The following is a 14915-nucleotide window of genomic DNA, read 5'->3' as shown; positions in this document are numbered from 1 at the left end:
TACACATGTTAAGTAAACACATTAAAGAATATTTAAAAAGCAAACTTCTTGGGGCATCTGGCTGGCTCACATGGTAGAGGGTGTGACTCTTGATCTCAGGGTTGTGAGTTCGAGGTCCATGTTGGGTATAGAGATTACTTAAAAATAAAACCTTTAAAAGAAAATCGAATTTCTAGAGAGAGAGATTAAAAACTGCAAGGTCTTGGGCGCCTGGGTGGCTCAGTGGGTTAAGCCGCTGCCTTTGGCTCAGGTCGCGATCTCAGGGTCCTGGGATCAAGTCCCATATCGGGCTCTCTGCTCAGCAGGGAGCCTGCTTCCCTCTCTCTCTCTCTGCCTGCCTCTCTCTCCATCTACTTGTGATCTCTTTCTGTCAAATAAATAAATAAAATCTTTAAAAAAAAAAAACTGCAAGGTCTAAAATGGAAAATGTACTGGGTGAAATTAACAGAAAATTAGGCATTGCTGAAAAAAACACCAATGAACTTAAAGATACAGCATTAGAAAATAAACACAAACACACAGAGAATAAGTACTCAAAAGGAAAAAGAAAGCAAGAATAAATATAGTATAATATCAATATGCTATGTCACAACTTCAAGTGATCTAGTATACTTATAACTAGGATTCACAAAAAAAGGAAGAGACAAACAGAAAAGAAATATTTGCAGAAATAGTATCTAAAAATTTTTCAAATTTGATGAAACTATAAATCTGCAGATTCAAAATTCAAGGGGCACTTGGGTGGCTTAGTCAATTAAGCATTTGACTCTTGATTTCAGCTCAGGTCTTAATCTCAGGGTCATGAGTTCAAGCCTTGAGTTGGGCTCGATGCTGGGCATTGGAGGCTATTAAATAAATAAATAAATAAATAACCAAACTACATATTCAAGAATTTCAGTAAACCCCAAGTACATAAAAACAACCTACAACAAGACACACTATAATAAATTACTTAAAATTAGTAATAAATAGAAAATCTTAAAAGTAGCTAGTAAAAAAGTCATATTACTTATAAAGAATGAAGATATGAATTACAGCAAGTTTCTCATCAAGACAAATGAAAACAAGTCAGTAGAACAATATCTAAACAGTACTGAAAGAATAAAACTGTCAAACTAGAATTAACAAAAAAAAAAAAAGACTGTATTTATTTACTTGAGAGAGAGAGAGAGACAGAGAGGGCACACAGTTGGGGGATGATGTGGCAGAGGGAGAAGGAGAAGCACACTCCCCACCAAGCAGGGGGCCCAACACAGGTCTTGATTCCAGGAGCCTAACGTAGACACGTAAATGACTAAGCCACCCAGGTGCCCCACCAAAATACAATTCTATATACAGGGAAAATATCTTTCAAAAATAAAGGAAAATATTCATAATAACCAAAAGGTGGGGAAAAAAAATTTCCACCAGTGGATGAATGGATAAACAAAATGTAGTATATCCATACAATGGAATTTTATTCTGCTATGAACAGGAAGAATTACTAATACATGCTACAAAAAGTTAGAACTTGAAAATACTATGTTAAGTGAAAATAGTTAGTTACAAAAGACTATATACTACCTAATTTCATTCATATGAAAGTCTAGAACAAGGAAATCTATAGAGACAGAAATTAATGTACTGCTTAATTAGGGCTTGAGGATGGGAGAGACGGGGGGACAGGGAGTAATAGCTAAGGAAGATAAGGTTTCTTCCTCAGGGGATGAAAACAGTCTAAAACTCACTGTGGTAATAGTTGCTCATAACTGTAAACATACTAAAAACTGTTGAACTGTACACCTCAAGTAATTGAATGGTACTGACGTGAATTATATCTCAACAAAGCTGTTTTTAAAAAATGAAGATGGGGTGCCTGGGTGGCTCAGTGGGTTAAAGCCTCTGCCTTCGGCTCAGGTCATGATCCCAGGGTCCCGGATGGAGCCCGGCATTGGGCTCTCTGCTCAGCAGGGAGCCTGCTTCCCCCACCTCTCTCTCTGTCTGCCTCTCTGCCTACTTGTGATCTGTGTCTGTCAAATAAATAAATAAAATCCTTAAAAATAAATAAATAAATAAATAAAATCTCTTTATATGTTTTTTAAAGCAATGTCTTTTAGGGAGAATGAAATGACACCAGATAAAAATATGGCCCTACTCAAAAAAGTAAAGAGCACTAGAAATGGTAACTATGTGAATAAATATATGCATTTTTATCTTATTTAAATCTCATTAAAATATAAAAAAAATAATAAGAGTGTGATATGGGATATATATGGTTTTTTTTTTTTAAGATTTTATTTATTTATTTGACAGAGACACAGTGAGAGAGGGAACACAAGCAGGGGGAGTGGGAGAGGGAGAGGGAGAGAGAGAAGCAGACTCCCCACTGAGCAGGAGCCTGATGTGGGGCTCAATCCCAGGACCTTTGGATCATGACCTGAGCTGAAGGCAGACACTTAACAGCTGAGCCACTCAGGCACCCCTGGAATATATATCTTTGAAAAGTAAAATGTATGACAACAACACAAAAGCTAAGAAGAGAGAAACAGAAATATACTATTAGAAGATGCTTATACAGTAAATGCAGTACAATGTCACTTGAATATAAACCGTGATAAAGGTGAATATTATAAACTCTAAATCAAACACTAAAATAACAAAAAGTTATAACTAGTAGTCAACAAAGCAGATACAATAGAATCATAATATTCAGTCCATAAGAAGGGAGAAAAGGGGTGTCTGGCTGGTTCAGTTGGTAGAGCATGCAACTCTTAATCTCAGGGTCATGTGTTCAAGCCCCACACTGGGCATACAACCTACTTAAAAATATTAAATTAAAATTTTTTAAAAAGAGACAGAAAAGAGGGGCGCCTGGGTGGCTCAGTGGGTTAAGCCGCTGCCTTCGGCTCAGGTCATGATCCCAGGGTCCTGGGATAGAGCCCCACATCGGGCTCTCTGCTCGGCAGGGAGCCTGCTTCCTCCTCTCTCTCTGCCTGCCTCTCTGCCTACTTGTGATCTCTGTCAAATAAATAAATAAACAAAATCTTAAAAAAAAAAAAAAAAAGAATATTATTAGGGAAATGACATGTTTTAGAAAGAATAATATGATTGAAATAAGAAATATAGATCCTTTCGAAATACTGTTTACAAACCACACCATTGTATCTAAATTGTCTTTCATTTGTTTTTGAGATGAACATCTCATGACAACATAGAAATCAGTATATACACTGATATATACTGTTCCTCATTCTCCTGTTTATACTGATATAGGTATTTTCAACAGATGTTGTATTTGGCCTCAGAATCTTTCTCAACACAACTCTCCTAGCAGCTATGACCAGCTGACCCAACTTTTTGCAGGCCCTGGCATTGTAAAAGAGAATGAGATTTGGAATTAGATATATAGCAGTTCTATTACCTTCTTAGCTATGTGATTGTAAACAAGACACTGGGTATCCCTAAGCACTGGTATAAAATAGCAAGGATGACATTTCCCTCACAGGATTATACAAAATTATATAATCATTACCTAACCTAAGTAGCTATTTAATGTTTATCTTTCTTTCAACCATATAGCTATTTAAACTAGAACATAGTGTGGGTCTAGCATTTTTATATTCTCTTCAATAACTATAAATAAATCCCAATTTAAAGAATACATAGCATGCCGATATCTCAGGAGGAGAGTATAGGATGTCAATATCCCCTTCAAGGCTGCTCAGACGTCACCTTTCAGATTTACCCTCATAACCCTATTTAAAATTGTACCATTTGTCCTACTCCCAACACTCCTAATCCCTTTACCTGTTCCTCCTTTTTTTGGGGGGGGGGGCTTGATCATTTATTGTCTTCTAAGGTAAAATATAAATTTGTTACATCTTTTATTGCCTTGATAGAAAGTAAGCTCCACTAGAATAATTAACTTCACCTGTTTCACGGATATGCCCTGGGCACCTAGAACAGTGCCTAGTTTAAGACAAGTGCTCTATAAAGATTTTTTAATTGTTTATCTCAAGGAATAATACATACTTAAGATGAGGTTTATCATTAACAAGAGTAGATATAAATCCATATTTCAAAAACTTTGTATTGATAATTTAAAGTTTTTTGGCCAATTTCTTGTCAGCTCTACTTAGATCATTGCAGTTTTTGTTTTGTAATGTGCTAGATAAAAAGTTCTAATTAGATCATCATTATTTTTATCTTGTAATGTGGATAAGGAAGGAAGGAAGGAAGGAAGACCTCTACTAGTAAGGGAGAACTATAGGAGAAATGTATACAATTATCATTAGTATATATTTAAACTGAAATTTCTTTGCATGAATTTTTTCAAGCTTACATTATAGGTACAATTTGTAAAGTTGTTTTATTTCACTGTGTAATATAATCTATAACATAATCTACAAATTCGCTTAATCCAGCAAATTAACTGCAATAAACTCACAGAAAATCAGAAGCAACGAAAAAACAAAGGTCCCTGGAAGCCCTCTGTATTCAATTCTTTTTTCAGAAAGCTTCATCTACATTAGTGATACCTTCTTCCATTTAGGAGACTACAATTTTAAGTAACCAAAGCAAAAGAAAGGACAATACTTTCCTCCTTGATGTTGAGAAAAATAGCAAATCTGGGTACTTTCCCCACAACACATCACAGACTATTATTAGGTTTTTATGCCAGAGTAAAGGTGAATTGCATGAATATCCTGTTTAGTTTTGGAAAGGGGGGTGGGTTGCATTCCTGATATAGGTGTGCAAACTAAATCAGTCTATATGTAGTTGTTTTAGCATAGCCCCTGTGGAGCTGCTTTGTTAGTCAGCAATTGTTCTCTTCAAATCCCCTGAAGTCACTACAACCCTTAGGTAACAGCAGTTAACTTCTGCCACCTTTCCTACAACCAGGTCAATCCTGAAAGATTTCAGTGATGTTTAGAAGGCCCTTCCTAACGTCGAAAATCTCCACCGGTCCTTAAAGAACTCCTGGCTGCTCCTGACTCTTCCTTCATCTTTCACTTGAAGACACCTCAAGCTGCCTTAAAATGCGTTTTAACAGCCAATATACCTCTCTTCTTTTGTTACTTCATCACAAAGTACTGTTCATGTATATCTTTTGTCAGACATTATAGATTTGCTGGAACACTGGATAAATGGCAGAGAGAGAACACCATTGCAAAATGCACCCAACTCAGGAGAGCAAGATGAAGAGCTCTGAGGATGAGAGCAGATGGCCAGAGATCAGATATCCTGAGAGCTCAATAGCAGAAAGTATCAACAGTTCATAGAACATGGGGGCTGGAGGAGGGCGGGATACATACTTAAATTATGGTAACAAGCATTATAGTTATATGGAAAATTTTTCAAAGACAGAACTCTAGAAAATCAGTGTTGCTTAAAGCTATTCTTCTCTTTTCAGATGACTGTTTTCTTTCTGAGAGATCATTATGGGAAGTTATATGTTTATTCCAAACGGTCAAAACATTTTTAGAAACCTGTTTGGAGAGGCCTTCGTAGACTAAAGTAGATTCTTTTGACCATCCCTAAGGATGAGAAATGTCAGTATTTGAAGCTGGCTTTTATATTAGACAATAATCTCCAAAACTGACTTATAGAAAAGTGGATAATCAAGGCAGTACTAATTAGGAGTCAAAAGTTAGTTGTGAGTATAAAATATCTATCTATGACATCTTGTTAATTGTAGATCAATACTTTATACTCATTTTGGAGTATTTCATAGAAGAGAACTTGGAAATGATGAGTAATAACATGAATAAAAGGTAAAGGAAAAAGAAAAAGAAGCATTTTAATTATAATGTTCATTATTTACAATGATCAAAAAACCATTACCAGCAGCTGCTTAATATCAGCTATTATTGTACCCATTTTAAGGGTCTATTTGTTTGGCCCAGATAATAAGCAGGATTTAAAACATGTACATACTTGGGGCACCTGGGTGGCTCCGTGGTTTAAAGCCTCTGCCTCTGGCTCAGGTCATGATCCCAAGGGTGTCCCGGGGCGGGCTCTCTGCTCAGCGGGGAGCCTGCTTCCTCTCTCTCTCTGCTTGCCTCTCCTCCTACTTGTAATCTCTGTCTGTCAAATAAGTAAAAAAAAAAAAAAAAAAGATTAAAAAATGTACATACTCATACTCAATACATACATAAATATATATATGATAATGAAGGTTTTATTATTCTTTTGTTTTTTAAGATTTTATTTATCTATTTGAGAGAGAGAGAGAAAGCAGGGAGAACTGCCGAGGGAGATGGAAAAGCAGGCTCCCCACAGTGCAGGGAGCCCTGATGAGGATCTCAGTCCTAGGACCCCAGGATCATGACCAGAGCTAAATGCAGAGGCTTAACCAACTGTCCCACCCAGGCACCCCAAGTTTTATTATTCTTTAGAGAAATATGTTTAAAGTTTTGAAAATATATAATTGATTTCATTAGTGTTCTATCTTATAGCTGGCCTTAAGTACTTAAGTATAATTCTGTTAAGTACAAGACTAACCCTCTTATGGTATGCCATTTCCAAGAAAGTTTATTTTCTCATTCCCATAACATCAGTCCACATTCAACCTGGTTTGACATTGATAAATGTTAAAACTTTGGTATAAAAGATGAAAGAGAAGTATTTTCAATATATATATTTTTAAACCTCTAAATTTTTACATATTAGAACACAACCCCTAGTAACCCTAGGGAACCCTGGGAACAGGGTTTATTTATCAATTATTATGTAAAAGTCAAGATTTTTTTCAAAAAAAATTTTTGAAGAAGATATTTTAAATCATTAGTAATATGTAAAACTAATATTTGATCGATGATATTGCTGTGATTTTGTAAGGTTAAAATGTATCGAGGGTTTTTTTAGTTCTCTAGGAAACATCTTTATTAACTAACTAAAATTCCTTTTTCTTTTGTTTTCTTAGTGTTTAAAACTAGAATCTTCAAATTAAGATCAGAAAGAATAATCTTCAGATAGTAATCACAATTATTTAAATATACTAAGTTTGGGGTGCCTGGGTGGCTCAGTGGGTTAAGCCTCTGCCTTCGGCTCAAGTCATGATCCCAGGGTCCTGGGATCGAGCCCTGCATCAGGCTCCCTGCTCAGCAGGGAGCCTGCTTCCTCCTCTCTCTCTGCAGCCTGCTTTCCTTGCCTACTTGTGATCTCTGTCTGTCAAATAAATACATAAAATAAAATCTTTAAAAATAAATAAATAAATAAATAAATAAATAAACTAAGTTTGAGAGAACTGTGACTTGGTGGATATAGCAAGTTCTTCACTGCAATGTACTTTACCATGCTTCAAATTAAAGATTTATTTTCAAGCTATACCATACAGTAAAGTCACTCAGAATAAAATATAGCAACATTGTGCCTTAGCTTTCTAAGAAACCCTTATTTTCTAAGAAATCTGTCTTTATAACATCTTGAACCTCACTCCAAATACCTCTTATGCTTTAACTATAATTGGTATAATTGCATCCTGAAGTTACTGTAAATGCTTTTTAAATTGATGTAGGTTTTAGCTTTTCACTTCCAGATTTTAACAAAGGACACCATCAAGACCCACCCACCCCCATTCTCCTCCCCAGATAATACGGACAGACAGCCTTATGAACTGCCTGCTTAGACTGCCTTGTGAATTGACCACACTTAACCACAAATTTAAATACCTCCAATCATTTTTTAACTTCCACAGAGATATCTTGTTTAAAAAAAAAAAAGGGAGGAAATTTCAAATACCCTCAAGGTTCTATATAAAACTTCCTGCTTAAAAGAGCTTAAAAGCCATTTTGCATAATAGTGTTTTCTTAATTGCTATTTTTATTGTTTTATTTATGCAGCATCTTTCTTGAGCTTTTTTCCCATCACTGTTCATCCTAATGGATATCTTACTATGTAGGGGATAGAGTACGGAATTACCATTTTCCCTTTTACAGACAGAGAAACAGAAATAGTTCTAGAAACAAGTTCACTCATTAAGATAGCAAGAGAACAAAAGAAAAAAAAAAAGGATAGCGAGAGAACAAGACTGGATTCTTTGTCCTGATCCAGTGCTCTTTTAACTACCTCTCTAATTCTTTAGGTCTCCATGTTATTTGTTAATAAATTTAAGCAGCTGAAAAAGTCAAGACAAACAGCCCTGGCTAGAACTACAGATAATTTCCTGCAGAGCACTATGAACTTCAATCCTACAGCACAACACATCCAAACTATTTTAGTCCTGGATGTCTCCCAAGGGTCTGGTGACAATCATATCAAATTGAGGATCCACAGTGCAGTAAGGACCATGCTAGACACATATACACTCATCTATACTTGGAATTTTTAATAAGATTATTACCTTTTCTCAACTTCCTTATGTTTAAATCCTACTTATCCTTTCAAAAACCATGAGCAAAAGCTACCTCCTTCAGGAAGTCTCTCTTAATCCTCCCGCTCCCCTTCTCCTTAATCCCTCAGGGTTAAAAGGAATCTCTTTCTCTTCTGAATTCCTGGGAGTACTTTACTGGTATCTTTTAACCCACTTAACACATTTTACTTTATAATGTAATATTTTATGTATCTTAACTCTGCTATTAGTCTGCAAGTTCATAGGTCAGGATCCACAGTAGTTAGTAAAGACTTCAATACATGCTTTCTAAAAGCCAATCAATTTATTATAGGGATAGATAGTACAGGAATAAAAATAAAATGGAAAATTACCAAAGAAACTACATGCACTCTTGAAAAGGCATTAGAGGGCTGGATAATAGTAAAGGGATACACAATAGTTAATGTAATACATGCTAATTAATTAGATACTGAAATTTCATTTGATTGCAATGGGTTTACCAAGTATTCCAATTAAGAATCTCATTGGCAGTGTTATCAGAAGGATTAATCTGAAAATAGCTATCCTTTTGCATATGTAACGAAATTCAAACTCCTTTCCATGTCTAACAAGACCCTGTATACTCCGGCCCCAGGTCAACCTCTCCAACCACAATCCCTGTTCCTCGGCCATACAAAGTTCCTGTCCAATTACTTTAGTTCTTTTTTGCCTTGGGCTTTTGCTTCCAGTCATTCTGCTACCTGGAACACAGTTTTGTCACCCTCCTTACCACCTACCAACTACCGCATTCTCCTAGACTGGCTCCCCATCCTTTAGATCTTAGCTCCACAGACCCATCAGGCATTTCTACCTTAAAATAAGTCACCCCAGACCTCCTAGCTATTATTCCCTATTGTAACACTCTTATTTCTTCCTTTATCACATTTTGCATTTTTTTCTTAGCTTATCTATGATGTGTCCGCTCCATCAGATCCTATGACATGAGAGCAATGACTACACCTATGAAGTTACCAACATAGACCTAATACCTGGTGTATATATATAGTGGGGCCTCAATTCATTCGCTTAAGGGAATAATGAAAAGTTGCCAAAAACATGAATATAAAACTAAAATGTATAGTGGTGCATGGCAAGCTCAATGGGTAGGGCATAACCTCATAACCGGAGGGTTATAAGGTCAAGCCCTATGTTGGGCATGGAGCTTGCTTACTAAATAAATAAATAAATAAATAAATAAAAATAAAACTGAAGCATATAAATTGACTTTGGTGGCTTAATAAGCTTTGACCTCAAATACTGTAAACTAAAAACAAAGGACCCGGGTCCCAAGTAATTTAACTGCATATAATCTGTGCAGGCTTGGGCAATTTACTTAAGCTCTCTAAATCTCAGTATTTTCAGAAAGAAAAAGAACTAAAAATAGTATGCACTTCTCAGAAATATGAAAACTGAGTAACATCGGACTGACTATTTCTCCCTCTCCTTAGCTATTAAGCACTCAATAAATGCTTGATATTATACATATTAGAATTTCTTTTCTCTCCCATTGGTTATTAGTTCTTTCCCTGCATCACTTGCCTCATTTAAAGCAACACATTTATGTTAATTAGGTTATTTTTATTTATTTATTTATTTATTTATTTATTTTATTTTAGTTTTGTTAACAACTTTATTAAGGTATAATTGACATGCATAAACTATATTAAGGTCGTCTTTTAAATGTTACCTTGGCCCAAACAATCTTCTAGAAAATGTGATAGAGAAAGCTGATCAGCAACATTGTATATAATTGTCCATGCTATGTGAATACAGGTTTGTCCCAGCAGGGGAATTCTTTAGGAATTACTACGTTTAAATTTATTGAACAAATATTTCACAGGTACGAACTTGTATCAGGCAGTGTTCTAGGGATCAGGAATATATCAGTGAATATACCCTGTAGTTGATATTCTAATATTATTTCCTATAATACAAAAGGATTTATGAAGTTTGAGAAATTTGTGTATTTTTTCAAAAACAGATTCTTTTAAATAGCCATTCACAGTGCTTAAAAAACAAGGCTACAGATTCATCTATCATAAAGGACTGAGTATCTCTAATAAAGACCACCTCTAACCATAGGTTTAAAGTGTCCCCACCAGAATCTGATAGTCATACCAAAATTATAGCCATTTCATTCCTTTGCAGGTTATTCCATGAGACAATTCCTGGCTGCAACTTCCCTACTTCTGAAGCTAGCAATGACAAAAATCAGCTTTCCACCTTTCAAATGTGTGAAGTCCCAGGTCTCAATATAGCAGGAGGAAACAAATACTTAGGGAAAAACATGGAAGATGATAAAAAGGAAGGCGGGAGGTTTCACTTGGCTTCAGAATTTCAGCAAGTCAAAAAGAAAGTGCTTGTTCAATTCTGTTATTTCTCTAGAGTCTGGATAGTGTTTTATCAAACTGTTGGTTGCAACTCATTAGTGGGCCATGAAATCAATTTTGTGGGTCGTGACTAGCATTTTTCCCCCCAGACTTAGGAAAAAAATCATATTACAACACACAGAACAACACACAGAAAAAGTGAATCTTTTTCTGTGAAAAGTGGGTATCACATAGGTATGCATCTTGTTGCATGTATTTATGTACCCAATCTTAAATTTATAATGAGTCAAAGGTAAAAATATCATAGAACCTTCACATGTCCAGATTGAGTAAGCGGCGGGGGGGGGGGGGGGGGGGGGGCTCGCTCATAGGTACAAAAAAGAGAATAAGCTGAGTCTTACAAATCAAATGAAGCCCAATATTAAAACTTCCCCAAAATGTTAATCGGCTTACAGATTTTTAACTTAAGCCTCTGAGGGGACAGTGAAGAAAGCATTATGACCAGATACACTTACTTTTAATTCAGAAAATTGATGATCATTTAAGACAAACCTTTTTTTTAAACCTCTCTCTATAAGACACAAAATATTGTATTTGGAAATAAAACTAAGAACATGCTAAATCTATCTTTAGGTTCAATTCTTAGCCTTAAAGTACTGTAATGCTGCCATAACGATTTAGCAATCCAAGATCCTCTGTCCTCTCCCTGAGTGTTGATCCTTCCTTCCTTTGTCAGATAATATGTGAATACCTAGGGCAAGGATTAGCCTTCTGGTATAACAAAAAAGCAAAACAAAACAAAACAAAAATGTTTTCTACCTAACAGTTTGTAAATTCTGGTTTCCCAATTGAGGTTTTAATTCTTGGCTGAAAATTATATGTAGTGCCATATAAATATTAGTTGAAATAGGAGCCCTTATATCAGGAAAGTCATTTCTTAGGATATTAATTCACACCCTTTGAATGTTATTTATTTACATGACTTTAAAAGCAATTAAGACATTTAGGGAGCACATTAAACCTCAGATTAATGTGCATTTTTCTCTTGGACTATCTATCATTCAAAGGCTTACCCCTACCCTTTTCCACCCAGGGAGATAAATGTTTCAGAACCAGAGAGGCATATTTCCTTTCTGTCTGTTTCCTTAGAATTCATTTAAACATGCTTATTGAAATTTCCTGTCATGCAATATTTTAGAAAGATTCCCCAAATATATACAGCTTACAGACTGTAAATATTGAATGACAAGATTGCTACCAAGTTTTCTTCCTTAGGCAAACAATACCACAGTCAAAATCCCCTGTATAAACAATTCCAGTCCGTATGTAAATTAGATTAACATAATAAAAGAGTACGTATAGCTGTTTTCCTCAAAGTCTTTTAAATAAATAAGAGTGAATATTCAAAAACTGTAAATGTCCTGGGGACATCAGGGCTTTTTGTCAGTTATCAATACTGGTCTATAAGAAGACAAGAGGGCTGTTAGTACCCAAACTATGTACCACTTTCTCTAAACAACACCCAAATCAGAGCACAAAGAAAACATTTTTCCTCTCCAAGGCAGTGTTCAAAAAATTTTGAATTCCTAAATAATCTCAACAAGTTACAGACTGATAAAACTACCAGAGACAGAAGATTTCATGGCTTTTTTGAGACCAATTTCTTATTCCTAAAAAGGGAAGATCTATGTCAAAACTAAATATGATTCTAAACAACTGCAAAATCAGGGCAGTAAATGTAAAGTCAGCTAAACTGATACACAAGGATTCATTCCTTAGGCTTCACAGAACTCTTTCTAGGCCATGATTAGGTATAAAATATTCTACCAAAAAAAGATAACTGTTAGAGGTAGTTGCCACCCTTTGAGCAGCCTCACAAATGGGGGTTGGTCAGAGGATCTGGGACTGACATTTTCCTCCTGTTTAGCTACCTAAGGGGTGGCAAAGTACTCAGGTCTTCCGGGAACTGGCTAATTTAATACGATGGAAGTAGTTAGAGAAATTTGGGATTTGATCTCCTTTTTTTTTTAAGGAAAATAAACTCTTAAATACTGATTATTTTACAGTATTGGCTACCATGAGAATTAGAAGTCTTAACTACAGTTTTTTGTTAATATAGCTATATAAGTAAATATATGAACTCCAATAGTTTAACACTGAGAGCTAGCAACTTTTCTAAGAGTGGTTCACTCCCACATAATGGTTAAAGCATAGACTTTGGAATCCTATAGACTTGTTTGGCTACTTTTTAGCTGTATGACCATAAGCAAGTTGCTTAATCTAATCTTATCAATTAAAAAATGGGAATATTAATGAGTATCTACAAGACAAGTTTGTAATGGATATTGAGTAAAACAATGCATTAAAAATAAGTGGTAGCTCAAAGAAGATGGAAGAAAAGTTACTCACACAGGAGGAAGAAAAGGGAAGGAAAAATAGGACGAGGAAATGAGAACGGGAAAGAATAGGAGAAAGAGGTAGGGGTACAGGAAAGCAGGGAAGGGAGAATACAGCAAAGACAGAGAGATCCATAATTGTAATAAATTTCTTTGTAAAGTACACATACTGTACTTGGTAAACATATAAGCACATAACCTTGTTTGTGTCTCATTCTCCACCATTTTTCTCCAGCCTTCACCAAGCAATCAGCCCCCAAAAAACAAACAGATAAATAAGCAAAAAACCACATAGTCATGCTAACTAGGTTTCACTTAAAATTCATGACTACCACTAGCAACTGGTTTAAAAATAAAGGAAAATTTTATTTTCTGGCATTGATGAATTCAGTTGCTCAATCACATAATGAAGAACCTAAGTGCTTTCCATCTTCTTCCTCTGCTAGCCTCAAGGCCAAAAGATGACAACGGCAAATATGATATGCAGACCTAAATGTCTACAGCAGAAGAGGAACTCTTTATTCCCTGGAGATCTCTGTCAGCAAAGAAAACCATTTCTAGGAACCTCTGAACTACCTTCCCTTTCTTTCTCACTGGACAAAATGGTATCATTTGACCATGTCTTAATCAGTCTCTGGCAAGTTGAACGAAAACATCATAGCTGGATTAAATCAACCAAATTTCACCTCCCTAGAGTTGGAACGGGATTAATTTTCATTAATACTCATAGCTATAAGGATGACAGGAGACACCTGCAGAATTATACTGGCAGAAGAGAACTGGACTGCCAGAAACATCACCAGAGTGAACGAAAAGGGACATAAACAGTATAAAATGAAAAGAGGAGTTTGGATCTTTCAAAACTTCCACAAGCAAGAAGCAGGCTAAAGAAACTACTTAACTGCAAACATGTGGTATCTTTCGTGAGAAAGGAAGGATGATTTGGAGGATGGAAATAACCTAGAAGGTGGAGACAAGATCATGGAGACTTATTCTCGGGCACTGAGCCCTAATCAAGGAATGCCAACCTGAGCCTAACTGGATTTCGGAATTGCTATGAGCTAGTTACTCTTGTGTAACTCCCATATTCCCCCTTTTTGAATAAGAGTGTCAGTCTAGGGGCATCTGGGTGGTTCAGTTGGTTAAGTGGCTGCCTTCAGCTCAGGTCACAATCCCAGGGTCCTGGGATGGAGCCCCACGTTGGTCTCCCTGCTTAGTGGGGAGCCCACTTCTCCCTCTCTTTCTGCCTCTCTTTCTCTGTGTCAAATAAATAAAAAAATAAATAAAAGAGTGTCTGTATAGCAATAATCCTATGCCCATCCTACTATTATATGTTGAGTGTGTGTGAAGGAAGATAATTTGTCTCTTTAGTTCACAGGTCTTCAGATCAAGAGAAATTGGACTCAAGGAGCTATACTTTTGGAACTATATCAGAGAGTCTCACCTACACCTGAACTTGATTTATATGATGAGATTCTGAACTTTAAGGTGATGCTGTAATGAAAAGAGATTTTTAGGAACCTTGGGAAGAAGTGAGTACACTTTGTATGCAGGAGCAACATGAATCATAGGGGACCATAGAGTTGATTGTGGTAGCCAGGCCCCAAGATGGACACCCAGTGATCCCTACCTTCTGGTATTCATATCCTTATGTAGTGCATTCCTACACTGTATTGGGTTGTTCCGTGTGACCAACATACTCAACAAAAGTGATAGCACATGATGAGGTTAGGTCATAAAAGACATTGTGGATTCTGCCTTGCTTTCTCTCTTTCTCTGGGGAACTACCTACCATGTCATAAGGACATTTAAGTGCTCCTCTGGAAAGATCTACAT

Source organism: Mustela erminea, chromosome 10 (assembly GCF_009829155.1).
Source record: "Mustela erminea isolate mMusErm1 chromosome 10, mMusErm1.Pri, whole genome shotgun sequence".
Lineage (NCBI taxonomy): Eukaryota > Metazoa > Chordata > Mammalia > Carnivora > Mustelidae > Mustela > Mustela erminea.
The sequence above is the reverse complement of the archived record's forward strand: the minus strand, read 5'-3'. Positions refer to the sequence as shown.